The 17838-nt window shown below is 38.1% G+C and overlaps 1 protein-coding gene across 9 annotated transcripts in view; it reads left to right on the top strand.

Annotated features, from left to right (window-relative positions):
• Nucleotides 1-17838, top strand: part of Tacc1 (transforming acidic coiled-coil containing protein 1) — a 117493-nt gene that overhangs the window by 62360 nt on the left and 37295 nt on the right. The window lies entirely within an intron of this gene.

The following is a 17838-nucleotide window of genomic DNA, read 5'->3' as shown; positions in this document are numbered from 1 at the left end:
CATCCAGTATCAAACCAGTTTTTCTTTATTAAAATGAATAATGAAATTATGAACTTCTTAAGAAATATAATAATGATTAAACTTATTTCAGTGCTGCAGTCTGGCTGGGCACAAAATCACAAGCCACCACACACCTTGTAGATTCAAACAGCAACTCTTTATTCCTGAACTCACACCGGCCCTCTACAAACACGGCCCTCTACAAACACGTTCTGGGCAAATCCACCTACAAACACGTTCTGGGCAAAATCCACCCACTCCACTGGGCTCTGAATCCCAAATACTCTCTGAATCCCGCGAGAACTCAAGGAGCAGGCGCTCCTGAGGCAACAGGATATGCCCTATTCCCAGCAGGGTACACCTTAAACCTGGAACTGCCCTAAACCCAAGGAGCTGGGATACTCCCTAATCCCAGCAGGATACACCCTAAACCTGGATCATCCTGGTCCTTGAGCAAGGTCACCTTACATGCAATGTCACTGCAAGTGACCTGGGTCATGCCATGGGTCATACCTACTTGGCAATGGCTCTCAGCATTTCAGTATTACACTTGTCTGTTTTGGGATTACCTGAATATCAAATATGAAGCAATACAACTTACTTTAGTAATTTCTGATGGCAGAGGCATTTTCTGCCTAGGTGTTTAGGGGGCCAGGAGGAGTCTGCAGTCCTGAAATTGTATTGCTGTCATTTAATGTCCCACCTAAAAATGAATGTGGCCTAAAGCCATTTAAAGTTAAAGAGTAGTCATAGTGTCTTCTTAAGTGGCCAGTAATATTGCCCAGAGGAAGTCCTGGGAGTATAATCATTTTGTTACAATCTCCTACACCCAGAATAGTGATGGGAGATCACAGCTTATCTACTTAAAGCAGCCATCTTAGTAGGGAGTTGATAAATGAAGGTTGCTGAATGCCTGGTGACTGTTACAAAGTTGGACCTAGAAAGGCTTTGCTTCTAGGAGGTCAGGAGCTCATCCTCACTTTTGCAGGTCCTCAAGCCTAGTTTTATGAGTTTACATAAACATAATTAGATCCCCAGGGGGTTTAGATTGATTATGGCAAATTCACAAGGGAATAATAATTATATGGAGTATTTTATTTTACTTATTTATTGTTTTGTGACAGGTTCTCACTGTATTGTCCAAGCCAACATCAAACTCTCCATCCTCCTGCCTCGGCCTCCTGAGAAGCTGGGTAGATAGCTGTGTATCACCATGCCTGGCTTGGAGTATTTTTTAAATTCACAAATGCAAAATGTACCTTGAAAGTTCTGTTGACAGATACAAACACTCTTCCTAGCAGTCCAAGTAGCCTCTTTTTTATGTCATTGCTGGAAATATAGCAAAGGTCCCATTTTAAGATTACCATCTAGTAGACTACTAACTTTCTATTTCAGTTGTAAGTTGTTGGATGTATTGGAAGCAAATAATTTTTGCCTACAGCATCTTACTTAGTTACAGCAATGATACAATGAAATAGGGCACATGTGATTTCCACTTCACAGACTGGGCTATGAGGGCCATGGTCTTTACTCCCAGTAGTGGATCTGGGTCTTGAATTCTGCTTTTGTTGACCACTCATCCAGGGCTCTTTGGAACATATTATACAGCTTTTCTCTCCAGAGAATTCTGTGAGTCTCTCTCTTCACTATCTGAAGAGAAGGATTAGAGGAAATAAAGGTTCTTAAAATGTTGCCAGAATATAATGTGTGACAGGGAAATCATCCTCTTTAAATGATAGTTTAAAAAAATCAGGATATGCATCTTCCACGTGTGTTAATTTGGCATACATGATGTCTGATTTGTTTTAGGAAAATTTTGAACATCAAAAGTTTGGAATTTTGCAGCACAATTTATGTGCAGATTAATAGTTAGAAACAAAAACATCACTGGGTAAGCAGTGAAGTTTCATTGAAAACATTTTGCTTCCTTAATGCTTAGCTTCAGCTATCAGAAGTAAAGAACAATGGACAAATTCATTAATATCTTTTCCTTTTCCTTTTCCCCTGACTTATATATGGAAGAGAAGAAGCAGGCATGTTACAGCCTTCTGGGACTCTGCACCTGTTTGGGGGTAGAAAGAGGATGGTTGGTTTGGTTTTAGTGCTGGGGATCAAACCCAGGATGTCAAACATACTAGGCAAGTACTATACTACAGGGCTCCATTCCTAGTTACACAAGGAATTAAGGGTTCTGCATTGCTACTGTATAACTAATTATTCCAAAACTTAGCTTAAAACAGCAAACATTTATCTACCATAGTTTTAATAGGTGAGGAATTTGTCAGCAGCTTACCTGGGTGATCTAGTTCAGGTTACCTGTGAGAATGCAGTCAAGATTTTTCCCGGAAATAGTCATTTGAAAACTACACTGGGGCTAGAGTATCTTCTAATCCAGGTCACTCATTTGCCTGGCCAGTTAGTGCTGGCTGTTGGTAGGAGGCTCAGTTGCTCATTATTTGATTCCTTCCACGTGGTTGCTCCATTGTCCTTTTGGCAACTGGCTCCCCCAAGATTCAGTGTTTCAAGAGTAAGCAAGTTGAAAGCTACAGTGTCTTTTGTTGACTTAGCTTCAGTAAGTGGTTCATATGCTATTTTCTTGAGATAAGTTTCCACGGTATCCTTTTGATGACATACATCAGTCTTAAGGGTGTGAATACCACGAGGTAAGACTTATTGGGGACCATCTTGAAGGCTACAAGGCCCTTTTCTACTTTTTAAAACATTTATACCAAAGGATATAATTTCACAGACTGCAAATGTTTTCCCATTGCTTGCTTCTTTTGGGGCCTCTTCACTGCCTTCCTGAACTCTTCGTATTGCCTTGTTTTCTGGAGTGGAGGAACAGAGTGGCAGGTGAGGTGATATAGTCCTCAGCCAGTGTCAGCCTGCTGTAGAAATATCTATGCACCCACTCTGTACTGGCTGCTATTGCTTTGTCTGGAAGCTCTTCTCTTGCTGAACATTTGTCCCTCTTTTTCTTTATCTAGCATCAGCTTCCCAGCTGTGTGGGTGGTTGCTACTTTGTGAGAGAGGCAGTTGGTATTTTGAATTCTCCAGTAATTATTTTTGAAGAGATTGCACATTATGGTTGTTTGGCAGCAACAGACTGAAGTTACACAATTTCATATCTCTGCAAAGAAGTCCCATCTGTTAACACATGCACTTTCTCCCCTTGCTCTTCCTGCTGAAATACTTTAGAGATGAAGAAGTCCTATAGAAAGAGCCCTCAGATTTTGGTATGTGGTAGATGATTTCTAATCTGTATGAAATGTAACCTCAAACAAATCCAGATGGTTCCAGAACCAGTGGGCATCTCATGAGTGAGAAGACATTAATACACTTAGGCTTCCTGGGAGGCAGACACTTTCTAACAGGCCCCACCCTCTGACTATATAATCCTGGCCTTCAGAGGTTAGAGTTTTGATCTCTTTATTTTATTTAGTTGGCGTTGGGAGTTGAACTCTGGGCCTTGTGCATGTTAAGCACGTGCTCTACCACTGAGCTATCAACTCCTCAGTTTCTTTTCAAATTTAACCGCATAAGGTGCTATTTTTGGAAAATTTAAGTGTTTTTTTTTTTTTTTTCATCCTTAGCACAACCTTTTTCATCTTATCAAGTGGATTTCTAGACTATTCTTTACCTACAAGTTAAGTTTTAGGTCTTAGAATGAATCTCTTCCTGGAATTAGGAGCTTATCTCAGGAAAACAACATAGCAGCTGATGCCCTATCTCAGAAAACTCAAGAAAAAGTTGCTAAACTTGCCCTCCCTCAGCACCTGGGCATTTTTTTTTTTTTAAAGAGAGTTGGAATGAAGAGGTTTGAACAGTTAGTTGTCTTGGTTCAATCAGAGTGTGTGTGTGTGGTGGGTGTTCTGCTTTGGGTGGTGAGACAGCTTCAATTACAGCATGGCTAAGAGGATGTCCTGCCTTGACTAATTGACTTGGTACTCTTCTCCCCGACTCCATGCTTCTGAGTGGCCTGGGGTCCCAGTGGTTAAAAGGCCTTCTCATATAGTTAGTCAGATTAGTTTGTGGACAATACATTGTATCTACTTCTTCCATTTTAAGGCTGACAGCCTTGGCTAAGTGACTGAGAATATAGATACACAAAATACATTTCAACTTCAAGGGAATCAGAGGGACTGGGAACTCAAAGACATGAAACTGGGGGGAACTCAAATTTTGGACTTTTGCCTAAATGCTAATGGGTATCTTATTAACAGTCTTCTCAGATCAAACTACTTGAGCAGAAGGGGGTGGGGCCTGCTAGAATCAACTTGTTTCCTCTCCTGCAGCCCTTGATTCAGCATGGGAAAGGGCGGGCAGGAGGGCAAGACTAAGGCTGCATGGGGCCTTCAAAGGGCCTACAAAAGCAAAAGGTCATCAAATGAAGAACAACAAATGTTAATTCTATACACAGCTATTGATATAGAGCTGAGCAGCTGCATCACTCAGTACTTACATAGGTTTTTTCTGTATAAAAAAGATAATTAAGTGAGAAGGATATACCCCTTTATGTATCAGTTGTTTGCTTCACAGTGGACCCTGATTGAGCATCAACTCTGGTATACTCGGTTTCTGTTTGGGGAATGCAAAAGGGGAGATAGGGAATAAGTCCCTTACGGATTTCAGGGTCTAGAAGAAGCTAGCTGGGTTCCTTTTCCCATTCCTCTTGACTTTCCAAGAAGTTTTAACAGTGAAAAACAGGGAATGTGTGAGGGAGGACTTGAAAGAAGTCAGTTGTCTTCCTACCCCCAAAATAAAAAAAAAAACTAAAGATTTTCGATCTTGACAATTGTTATATTTCTAGGGTGTTTCATATGCTTGGTTATATCTGTTGTAGAAGAGGGGTGATGTCATTTTTTTCTACCTCTTTCTGTAAATAGAACTTATCTAACACACTGTAGATTTCCTCAAGAGAAATTTAAAATCCAAATGGATGTGATAGTGAGATCTGTTACCTCTTTCAAGTATGTGTCCCTAAAAGTGATACACAGAAGAGGACTCCTTAAAGCATTTTCTGAAATGTTAAGTCTGTGGTATAGAAGAATGCTATATTAGGAATCACAGGACGCTGCTCTGATTTTTTACTGTAGAGTCTGAGCCTCCATTTTGTTTTTGTTTTTACCAGTTTTATAGAGTTCACATGTCATACATTTCACTTGTTTAAAAGGTGCACAATTAAGTGGTTTTAGTATCTACACAGAGTTGTGCAGGTATCACCCCAGTCTAATTTTTAGAATGTTTTATCACTCCCAAAAGAAGCCCTGTACCCATTATACCTATAGGCAGTCATATACTATTTCTCTCCCATTCCACCCTACACTTCTAGGATAATCTGTTTTGTGTCTCTGCCGCAGTCTGGCTGGGCACACAATCACGAGCCACCACACAGCTTGTAGATTCAAACAGCAACTCTTTATTCCCGAACTCACACCAGCCGTCTACAATCACGTTCTGGTGAAATCCACGTTCTCTGCCCAAATCCACCTCCACTGGGCTTCTATCTCCCAAAAAATACTCTGAATCCCGTGAGAACTCAAGGGGAACTCAGGCAGCAGGATACGCCCTATTCCCAGCAGGAATAATCTTAAACCTGGAACGCCCTAAACTGGAACACCCTAAACCCAATTATCCTAAACCGGGAACACCCTAATCCGCCCTGGTCCTTGAGCAAGGTCACCTACATGCAATGTCACTGCAACATGGGGTACGCTGGCAAGGAAATTGTCATACCTACTTGGCTAATGGCTCCCAGCATGTCTCAAGAGATTTGTTTATTTTGGACATTTCATATAACTAGAGTCATACATTATGTGCAACTTGATCCATTCTACCAACTAAGCTGTATCCCCAGCCCCTTACAGTACTTTTTTCGACTATATTATAGCAAGCACCTCATTTCTCATTATTATTGCTGAATATTATTTATTTAATGAGTGGTATTTATTTAATGAGTTTGATTTGCATTTTCCTGATGGCTAATGATGTTGAACATATTTATTTGTTTTTGTGATACTCGGAATTGAACCCACGCCCTTGTGCATGCTAATAAGCAAGCACTCTACCACTAGACACATTCTCAGCCCTGGATTTTCTTTTTTTTTTTTGGCCCCAAACAATGGACATAGTGACAGTATTTTATTCATGCAGCATCCTGATTTTACCCAGCATGCTCCCATGGAATTGTCTTTCTATGTGTTTCCCCACAACCCATGGTCCCATGGTAGACACTGACCCCAGGCTTCTTCTGGATGTTCAGAACACCCTGGCACAGCCCTTGTCTCAGGGACATGACCAGGGCATGGCCAGAAAGTCCCTTGGTGGAGATCCAAAGTATAAACTGAGAGAGAGATTCTCTTCAGTGATGTGCATGAGGACTTGAGTGGGGACCTTTCCTGCCTGATGGAAAGAGCTGTCCTGGAATGGTGTGGACACAATGGTGCATTCTTCCCTTTGGTTAGCCCTGGATGGTCTTATGTATTCTCTAGAGAAATGCCTATTCATATTCTTCACTTTTTAATTGGGTCATTTATCTTTTTAATATTCAGTTGTAAGAATACTTTGTTTTCTAGATACAAATCTCTTATCAGATATTTGATTGTAAATATTTCTCCCAGTCTTTAGGTTATCTTTTCACTTTCTTGATGGTAGTATTTGAAGTGCAAAAGTTTTTAATGTTGATGAAGCTCAATTTTTTTGTTTTTTGTTTTTTGTGGCTTAGGTGTCAAATTTAAGAAGATTTTGACTAATTCACAGTCACAAAGATTTACTCCTATTCTTTCTTTTTTCTTCTTACAGTTTTATAGTTTGAGCACATTTAGGTCTGTGATCCATTTTGAGTTAATTTTTGTATTTAGGTAAGAAAGTAGTTCAGCTTCGTTCTTCTGTATATAGAAATCCAGTTGTCCCAGAACCATTTGTTGAAACTTGTCCTCATTGAATTAACTTTGCTCCCTTGTCAAAAATCAATTGACCAGGGGCTTGGGATATAGCTTAGTTGGTAGAGTGCTTGCCTCACATGTACAAGGCCCTGGGTTCAATCCCCAGCACCACAAAACAACAACAACAAACAATTGACCATAGTTTTAAGGGTTGATTTCTAAACTCTGAATTCTGTTTTGCTTACCTATGACTCTCATTGCTGGTACCATACTATCTCAACTAGCTTTTTAGTAAAGTTTTAGAATCAGGAAGTATGTATCCTCAAACTTTGTTCTTTTTGTTTGTTTGTTTCCCCAAGATTGCTTTAGCTATTGTATTTTGTTGTAACTATTAGATCAATTTGTTAATTTTTGCAAATAAGCCAGCGGGAATTTTGATAGGGAATTATTTTAATCTATAGATAAATTTGAGAAGTAGTGCCATTTTAACACTATTAGGTTTTAACAATCCACAAACATGGGATGTCTTTTTTATTCATTTATTTTTTTAATTTCTTCAAACAATGTTTCATAGCTTTTAGACACAATTTTTGTTAAATCTATTCCTAAGTATTCTTTTTAATGTTATTATAAATGGAATTTCTTTTTAAAAATTTTCTTTATGGATATATAGATACACAACTAATTTTCACATATTGAACTTATATCCTGCAGCCTTGGATTCATTTACCATTTAGGTTTTATTTGATAGATTTCTTAGGAATGCTTCTACAAGATTATGTCATCAGAAAATAGAGACAGATTTACTTTCTTTGTGATTATGAGACCTTTTATTATATCTTTTTCTTGCCTAATTGCCTTGGCTAGAACTTCTGGGACTTTTAAAAGTAGAAGTGCAAGGGCTAACGTTCTTATCCTGTTCTTGACCTTAGAGTGAAAATATTCAGTCTTTTACCATTAAGTGTCATATTAGTGGTGGGGTTTTCATAGATGTCCTTTATCAAGTTGAGGAAGTTCTCTTCTATTCCTAGTTTGTTAAGTGTTTTTATCATGAAAAGGTGTTGGATTTGTCAAATGCTTTTTATGTGTATTTGATAGGATCATGTGGGTTTTGTCAGGGTATAGTACATTAATTGATTTTCAGATGGTAAGCCAACCTTGCATTCCTGTGATAATATCATCTTTTCTGTGTGCCTCTGTATTTGGTTAGTATTTTGTGGAGGAATTTTTCATAAATATTCAGCAAGAAATAATTAATTGATCTATAGTTTTTTTGTCGTTTTGTTGCCATTGTTTTCTTTGTGATGTCCCTTTTTGTTTTGGCGTCAGGGTAATATTGGACTTATAGAATGAGTTGGAAAATGTTTCCTCCTCCATTATTATTTGAAAAGAATTTAATTATTTAAATATTTGGTAGAATTCACCAATCTGGTGAATTTATCAGTTTACTGTCAACTTGTTTTAGATTAATTCAGATTTTCTATTTCATATTGACTCAGATTCAGTAGTTTGTTTTTCTAAGAATTTATCTAAGTTGTCTGATTTGTTAACATAGTTATGTATGTGTCATTTTCTTATTTTTAAATGGAATGAGTAAAGCCCTACATGGCTTTTGCATAGAGTCGATTTGAGGATCAGATTAGGTAATGTTTTTGAAAGTGCTTTGAATTCTGGGTAAATGTAAATTAGTTTGTTCTAAATTCTTAATTTTAGAAAAACAGCTTGATTTCACTAGAACAAATTTGAGTTATTTAAAAAAATTTTATTTTCATTTTTCACACTCAGCCTCAAAAGTAGACCAGTGTGGGGCTGGGGTTGTAGCTCAGTGGTAGAGCGCTTGCCTAGCATGCTTGAAGCACTGGGTTCGATCCTCAGCTCATCATATAAAATAAAATAAAGGTATTGTGTTCACCTATAATTTTTTTAAAAAGTAAATATTTAAGAAAAAGTAGACCAGTGTTACCACTCTACAATTTATGAAATTTAACACTTGTGCTGTGCTCCTCTTCTATGAGTGGCATTTCAAAAAAGATACTGTTGCCATTGTTACCAAATGAATATGAACCAAGGTTGTATTGAAAAGAGAATTTTAAAAAATGAGTTTTGGATCTTTCCTATTTGTTGAAAGGTAGCAGAACATAGATCCTATAATACTAGGGTCAAAAGGCACTCATGCTCTCATCCTAGGCTCTGATCCATTCAGTTTCTAACTGGCACTGAATGCCACTGTTTCCTTTTTTTTTCTGAGGAAATGCTGAGCTTGCTCCAGTCATTGATTTCCTACCTTGTCCGGTAGTCCGCATCCCTTAGATAACATTGTATTCATTCATCCAACCCATCTTGCTTCTAAATCTATGATAAAGTTTCTTTGAAATACAATCGAGTGGGCTTTCAAATATAAAGCATTGTTTTATATAATGCTTTTAGGTGTGTATTACTTTTCTAAATACAAGGCCAATGCAAAAAAGCAAGTAACTCATTAAAAGAAAGGGAAGTTGGTGATGCAGGAAGTGACCACTTTAGAATCAGAAGTCCAGCACTGGTAGTGTTTTTGTGTAAAAACATGTTTGCTCCATGAGGTGGCAATCACATGAGAAGATGATAGTTAATCACCTCACGATTCAGCACTTGCCTATTATCCAAAGGGGCTCTGAGTGTAGCTTTTGGTTCAAAATGTTTATAAGCCCATGCACTTACTTTGTGGTTCATTTGTGCCAGAGCATTAGCACAGTGTGCATGACCATTAGCAGTGGGTTCATGGTTATCTTAAAAAGTATTCTGTGATTTGATTTTAGGGCTCTAGGTCCAGTTTAAACTAATTACAGAGTGCTGACATTGAACACCTGGCTTGGCCCGTTATGTAGAATTTCTTTTTACTGTGATATAGTCAATTGCTTTTATGTATTTGTAAAATTTCACTATCAGTGCTAATCTCTTCTACTCGAATTGCATATCTTTTATATGGCCTTCAGTAGCAGAGAAGGCCTTTGGGCCTGAGTTCAGAAATCTAGGCCTGTGCCTTGGTTCCTAGGGTCCTTTCTATAGTTGTTAGCAGTTGTGTTTTATAGTTGACACATTATAGTCTCAGGGATTGTATGAAGGTTGAAATCAACTTCTCAAGTGAGATCAGAACAGAGTTATGATGTATGAATAGTTCCAACTGTTGGAGATATCTGGCCTGCATTGTCATATGCATTCCTTATCTTCTGGGTGCCCAGAAGCATGGCACTGGGGGCTTATTCCTAGTGACTAGTCCTCTGCTTCCATCCTGATTTTTCAGATGCCTGCCCCTCAGTGGATATGATGATAAAGAGCAGTATACTTGACTCTGTCATCCCCTAAACATTGAACCTCCACCCTGACACCCTTCTTTCTTATTTTATGATCTCACTTGGGCTTTTCGGGTTCATCCTATGAATAAAGAGAAATAAGATTAATGAAGATGGTTCTAGAATGGATTGGGGGACCTCTTTAGCATGGTGAGCTATGACCTCCCTGCCTGTGCTCAGCTAGGTTCCATTGTATGTACACATGTGAATAAATTCTACCCTTTGGTCTTGGGAGAAGAAGAGGTGGGGCTGGTAATATAATTCCCCCTTATCTCTGGCTTCAGTTACCCAAGATTCACTGGACAGCAAATCTAGTCCAAATTTTCTTCATAATTTCATGAATAAAAGATTCATTCTTACTGTAGATATTAGCAACCTTGGCATATAATTTTAATTTTTTCCTCATTAAGTGAGAACTTTCACCTTTTCACTTCAAGGAATACTCCATGACCTCTCTTTGGCATATCCAGACTGCCAGCATCATTATTCTTACTATTTGGGGCCATTATTAAGTAAAATGAGTGTTAATTTGAGCACAACCACCACAATACCATGACAGATGATCTGATAACTGAGATGCCTATTCAGATATTTTGAGAGAGATAGATCACATTCACATAATTTTTATTACAGTTGAATGGTCCTTTAATATCCGCAGTGGATTAGTTCCACCTTCTAATCACATGTTTGTGTTTGATCTTTCTGGTGGCCACCCCCCATCCTGCAGCCAGTTGGATGTGAGATACTGTTTGTGCATTTTAAGGCTGGAAAAAGTCCCAGTGTGTGTATGTCTTTGAGATTCAGGAGGCTTGTCCAGATTTTGGCAGCTTTCTCATTTGTCATAGCAGATGTTTAGAAACCCATAAAAAGGGTCATATGTAGCTAAAGGAGAGGAAATGATGGAATGGACAAATCTAAAAGGAGCTGACAGGCAGTATTTCAGCATAGAGCTAAAATCTGGGAGGGAAAAATCAAACCATATTTGAGAACATGCCTCATCTGAAGTGTTTGCACATTATAGTCTCAGGGATTATATGAAGGGCGTTGTTTTCCAAGTGGTTGCTTTTACCTTTTCTTAAATGTGATTATGTATCTAAAAGCACCTAACGAAGTAGGTTCTTAATGTTGATTAATTGAAAACTTCTGAGTTTCAAAAATATTTTGAGATAATGAAATTCCCCCTTTTCTAAGACTTCAAGGCTTTTCATAAACTTGTATTTTAACCCAGTATATTTTCAGTATATATAATCTAGAATGTTAAGCTGTTTGCCTAAATTCTTAAAATCTTGCTATTCCATGCCTTTTCTTTTAAAAATACTATAAAAGGGAGAAGAGAACTCTTATTACATGAAAATAGTCTTTTTATCCTGAATAAGCATCAGAGGCATCTGCTGCTGAAGAGCACGTGGGCAATTCACACAACCTTAGGTTTGGAAAAGGCTGATTATTGAAAGGAAGAGTTTCATTAACAGCAGCAGAAGTGGAAGCGTTGGTCTATTTTTGGATTTCCTCTGTTTGCTCTGAATCTATCTCCAGACTTAATCTCTAACAGGCTGTGTTCACCAAGCCTCCCAGCAGTGCTGAGCTTGTCAGAACCAAACTCATCAAATGCATTCTGGGAGGGAGGTTTCCAGCACTCTGGAAGAAGGTTTTTAGGGACTACATGATTTTTATGAAAATGGAAAGGCATAGACAGAGGTAGGTTAGTGACATAACTGCTTTCAGATGAAGAGTAATGACTGATAGCTATGGCTAGAACTCTGAATTGTGGAGGATGGAGGAACTGGAGCCTCTTGAGAATTTGTGTATTTTACTCTTTATTAATAAAAAGTTACTTGTCGTGTGATACAAGAAGTTTAGTTTCTGCTCTAGAGCAGAGCTAGGTGTATGGGTCAGCGGGTTCCAGGACACTTGCTGATGTGAAGGCAAATAAAATCTTTCCCAAACATTCCTTTTTAAGTTGTGTGGTTAATTTATGTTCTCACAGCTCCCCAAACTGGTTTAATTAAATGAGCAATCTTCTCCTACCCACTTCCTCCATACTTCTTTTTGGTGACAAGACATTGAACTGAGGTGAAGGTCTCTAGGACTTACATGTAGGACTGGGCATCTGCACCGAGTTGGTCGAGAAATGACAGAGCAGGGTGTCTTTTTGGCAGAGTTCCCCAGCTATCTGCTCAGGCTGGGGACTGGAGCCAGATGAGGGGTGTCTGTTTTTCTTCCCCATTCCTCCAAGGCAGGGCAGCATGTTTTATGATGTAGCAGATACAGCTTCCGTGACACCCACCCAAACATTGCATAAATCTCTCAATCCCCAGCCACTTGACCGCTGGATATGAGAACACAGATAACAGTAAGAACAGTATGTGTGGCTGAAGCTGTTTCACACAAAGCCCTTTGGTCTGTTTCTATATCTGGTACTACCCTCTTGGCTATAGAGCTAGGAAGGCAGGTGGGAATTTAGGAATGGGGAGGGCCTGGGCCCTTCCTTAATCAGTAGAGTCACAGTTGTCCAAGGCAGGTACTGGGGCAGGGTAGGGTTACAACCTTTGCCTTATACTGAGATGTTTCCTCCTTTTTCAATTCCTCCTTCCTTCCCAGCTCTCAGGCTGCCTCCCCTGCCCCTATGGCCTCCGTTTCTAGAGTTTCAGGTTTTCAGTTTAGTAAAAGCAGGAGAGGGAAAAAGAGGAAGGAGGATCTTAAAGGAGAGGTTAGAGGCTAGAAACTTTGCCCCCCCCCCCCCCTTTTTTTTCCCCATGGAGATTAGGACAGAAATTAAAGGCTAGGAGAGAGTTGAGTGGAAGAAGATTCTCATAGATTTCCTTCTTTGGGAGGTATGGGATTGATGGTGAAGGAGTTTGGATAAAAAGAGAAAAAGAACCCCAAGAAGTGAATGAATAATGGAATCTAGAGGAAGGGAAAAAGACTGAGATCTGAGTTTTGGTAACACTCTACTTATCCTGACTTCGGAGTTGGCCTTTACTCTTAAGTTTTCTTAAGCCTAAAGGGAAAGAATGCAGTGGTCTTGATTATTAAGGCATCCTGTGAGGGAGAATGGTGGTAAATGTTTAGGAATCATGACAGGGAGAGGATAAAGGGAGAGAGAAACTTTTAAGAGGTTCATTTTTCCCCGTAGTGATCAGGATTTTGCTATACTTGCTGTCACCATCCTACACCCCCACACAACTTTTTTCTCTTTTTAATTTGTTGCTTAAGGTTTGGGGTTTGTTTTTGTTTTTGTTTCTAATTTCAGTACTGTATATTGAACCCAGGGGCATTAGTACCACCCTCATTGAAGGCTCCAAAATAACAGTTTTACTTCCATTTTGACCCTCTTCCAACCCTTTTTCACACTGCAACTGGAGTGAGCTGTTTAAAATATAAATATGACTGTATTCCTGTTGCTTAAAACTCTTTGTGGCTTTTTGTTGTTCTTAAGATAAAGCAAAATTCTTGAAATGGCCTATAGGACTCTGCAAGCATGATGCCTTTTTATATTTTCCAGCCTCTGGGAATTTAACCTAGGACATTGCTTGCCACCAAGCTATGCCCTCACCCCTTTTTAAAATTTTTATTTTGAGGCAGGATTTTGTTAAGTTGCTAAAGCTCACCTTGAATTTGTATTCCTCCTGCCTGAGCCTCCCATGTCACTGGGATTATGGGTTTGTGCCACCACACCTTGCTAATTCAGTTATCATTTAATCAATGTCTGTCTTTCCATAAGAAGAGAGACCTCACTGGTTTTGCTTGCTATTGTATTGCCAGTGCTTAGGATAGATCTCAATTCACACACACACACAAACTCACATATTTGTTAAATTACCCAGTGAATCCATGAATGAAAAGGGCAGGTGAACCATCCAGAAAACATGAATAGAGATTATAATGTAGAGTCTCACCATTTAATTGTTATGAAACTTTTAAATATTTAGAGTCTTGAGACTATAAAAGGACCCTCAGGCCCCTTCTTTTTATCAATAGGAAACTGAGGCCCAGATTGCTAAAGTGACTTGAAAAAGTCCCCAGGCTATTTAACAAAAAAAACAGTACTATTGCTCAGATCCTCTGACCACTAATCCAAACATTCTCTGTGGTTGAATCATGGCTCTTCATACATTTCCAGAAGGAATACAGAAGCAAAGAATTAGAAAAAACCTTAGGGGCACTGAATTGGCCTTACTAGAAACCATTCTTTACCATATCTAAGGGATAGGGTGCTCATTTTAACAGTTGTCCACATAATGCTTATTTTGTCTTTGATGTGACAGTAATTGTAATCCTTTTTACCTCAAGTAACCCTTAAAATATTCAAAGACTATTAATCTTTGTTGTTTTCTGGGCTAAATATCTTAGATTAGTTGTTTATAGACACAACCATCTTGACTTAATGTTCATCTAAGGGCCTTCATATTTGTTCATGATTTTTTTTAAGATGAGGAATTCAAAACTAAACTCAATTGAACTGAATTCACAATACCAGATATCATGTGATCAGGAAGACTATAGGAAACTACAGTAGTCTCTGCTTTCCACAATTTCACCTACTGTGGTCAACCATGGAACAAAAATATTAAATGGCAAATTTCAGAAATAAACAACTCATGAGTTTTAAATTATGTTCCATTCTGCATAGTGTGATGAAGTTTTGAGCTATCCCACTCTGGTTGCCCTGACATGGATCATACCTTTTTTATCACTTGGTTCCTGTCTAGGTTCTCATACTTGGAGTGCTTGTGTTCGGGTTACCCTTGTTTTACTTAATAATGGCCCCAAAACATAAGAGTGGAGATACTGGTAATTTGTATATGCCAGAGAACAGCTAAAGTGCTCCTTTAAGTGAAACGGTGAAAGTTCTCTCCTTAATAAGAAAGAAAATTCTAAGTTGAGGTTGCTAAGATCTGTGGTAAAAACGAATCTGTTGTGAACTTGTGAAGAGAGAAACATACATTTGTGGCAGTTTTGCTGTTACACCTTAAAGTGCAAAAGCTACAGCAATACTATGTGATAAGTGCTTAGATTAGATGAAAAAGATGTTGAATTGTGGGGTTTGGTACTGTCTGTGATTTCAGGCATCCACTGGGAGTCTTAGAACATATCCAGGGAGAAGACCAGGACTACTGTATTTGTTCTGGCCCTCAAGAGATGCTTTAATATACATATATGGTTTGGTGGCCAGGCCATGGGGTTTGGACAGACTTTGGTTTGCATACTGATTAAGGGCTGTTGTCTAGATTCAATAAAATAATCCAGGTGAGCTCTTAGTAGTCCATTGGCTGGTTCATACAAACCTCAGTGCATTTTACTTACTATTTTTGTCACTGATGTTGTCAGTCTAAATTGAAAAAATGATTCTCTAAAAAACAATGACATTTATTCGGGAATAGCGGAGCATTACAATGTGAATACACATGCCATAGTCATTGAGACAAAGGAAATGTTTAAAAGCAAAAGTGAGGAAGATTACCTCAGATGTTTTCAAACAATAATCCTTAGCTGCAGTGATTAATAATGGGACTTTTATATATAATTGGATAGGCTCTTTTAACTGAACCTGGTGCATATATTTGACACACATAAATATTTACAGTCCTGAGGTTTGCTTTTGTTTGTTTTGGAGTTTTTTTATAGTAGGGATTGAACCCAGGGGTACTTTACCACTGAGTCACATCCCCAGCCCCTTTCGATTTTTATATTGAGACAGGGTCTCACTGAGTTGCTTAGAACCTTGCTAAATTGCTGAGGCTAGCCTTGAATTTGTGATCCTCTTGTCTTAGCCTCCCCAGCTGCTGGGATTATCGTCATGCCCCATTCTGCCATCCACCCTGCTTGCAGCCCTAGGTTTCTGATAGTATGTTTTTATTATTGTTTGTCTTCCTTTTCCTCTTATCAACACAGGTAAACAATAGTAGCATGTTCACAACAGTTCATATATCTGGAGAGAAATAATAGAATCAGCACCTGGGTGAAATAGCACATTTTAAAATGTTGTTGTTGAAGATTGGAATGTTGCTCAGTGGTAGAGCACTTGCCTAGCATGTGTGGTGTCCTGGGTTCAATCTCCAGCTTTCTAGTCAATCAACCCATTATAAATAAGTAAATTATAAAATAAAATCTCAGGGCTGGGGTTGTGACTCAGTGACAGAGTGCTCACCTAGCGTGCTTGAGGCATTGAGTTCAATCTTCAGCACCACATTAATGTAAAATAAAGATGTTATGTTCACTTAAAACTAAAAAATAAACATTAAAAAAATTAAAATTAAAACTTCATTATGTAATAGTACGCATTCATGAAGTTTTAATGAGCATACATGAAGTATGTATGTTCTTTGATATTCTATTATTATTTCAGATATCTGAGTCACAGGGTATGGTCATGCATTGCATGCCTGTAATCCCACCAATTTAGGAGGCTGAGGCAGGAGGACCTCAAGTTCAGTTCCAGCCTCAGCAACTTAGCAAGACCCTAAACCATTTAGATAAGACTCTGCTTCAAAATAAAAAACGAAAGGGACTGAGGATGTAGCTTAGTAATAAAGTGCCCTGGGTTTAATCCCAGTACCAAAAAAACCAAAACCAAAAAACTTCATGTGTAATGCAATTTAGTTTAAATATTTTTAATTATGAAAACTGCAATACTATACAACATAAAATAGTTGAAACCTATTATATACCCATCCCTAGATAATAGCTATCAAGATTTTGCCATATTAACTTCCTTCTTTAAAAATTTCTTTTGAAATATGTTAAAGCAAATCCCAGATATCAAGCATTAAGGGTTTATTAAGATTACAGTATTAATAATAAACAAATATTTTAAGACAAAACTTAAATTGGACATTTTCAAAATATTCAAAACATCTCTGTGGAGTATGATTTGTTTGCCACTACCCACTTGCAGTCCAAAAGAAATTGTGAAAAAGATGTGTGAATGCTTTAAAAAATAATTTCAGCAATGCTCAGATCTTTCATCCTGGATTAAGATTAGGAGGTAGGAATTGCAGGTCATCTATCTCTTGAGTTTTCTTTTTTAAATCATGTTTTCACTGATTCTATTATTACTTCAGATATATGAGTCAGAAAAGCACTTAGTTTGTGCTTTATAAATATTTCATCATTTACACTTTCTAATATTTGCTTCATTTTTTTCTAGTAAAACCCAAATTAAGAAAAATCTTATTTTTCACAAGTGATCTAGAGAATTCCTGACCTAGCCTAGAGATAGAAGTCCTAAAGAAGAAATAACATTGCTTTAAAGTTTGCATTTTAGTTAGTTAAAAAAGAGATATTTGTTTTTAAAGCCATTTTTGTATCTACTTTTCCAAATTTGCTTTTTTATTTAGTTCTTTTGGTTTTAACACCTAGGGTGTTTGAGCTGGTGTTTTGTTTTGTTCATTTGCTTTTTAAACAGTCTATTTAATTCTGTTCTGTAGAATAGGTAATACTTGTGTTTTTAATGTCCTAAGTTTCAGTTCTACTTATTGTATAAAATTGTAACCCTGGAACTGTCAGGCTGGACCTGTGAACTATACCCATAGTGACCTGCCTTCCTTCAACTAGGTTATTGGTATCTGAAGATTCCTCCAAACCAGTTTTAACCTATAAAATGTTATCATCACATAATAGGC

This window comes from Marmota flaviventris, chromosome 3 (assembly GCF_047511675.1).
Source record: "Marmota flaviventris isolate mMarFla1 chromosome 3, mMarFla1.hap1, whole genome shotgun sequence".
NCBI classification, from domain to species: Eukaryota; Metazoa; Chordata; class Mammalia; order Rodentia; family Sciuridae; genus Marmota; species Marmota flaviventris.
Note: the sequence above shows the minus strand (reverse complement) of the source record. Positions and strands in the feature narration are given on the sequence as shown.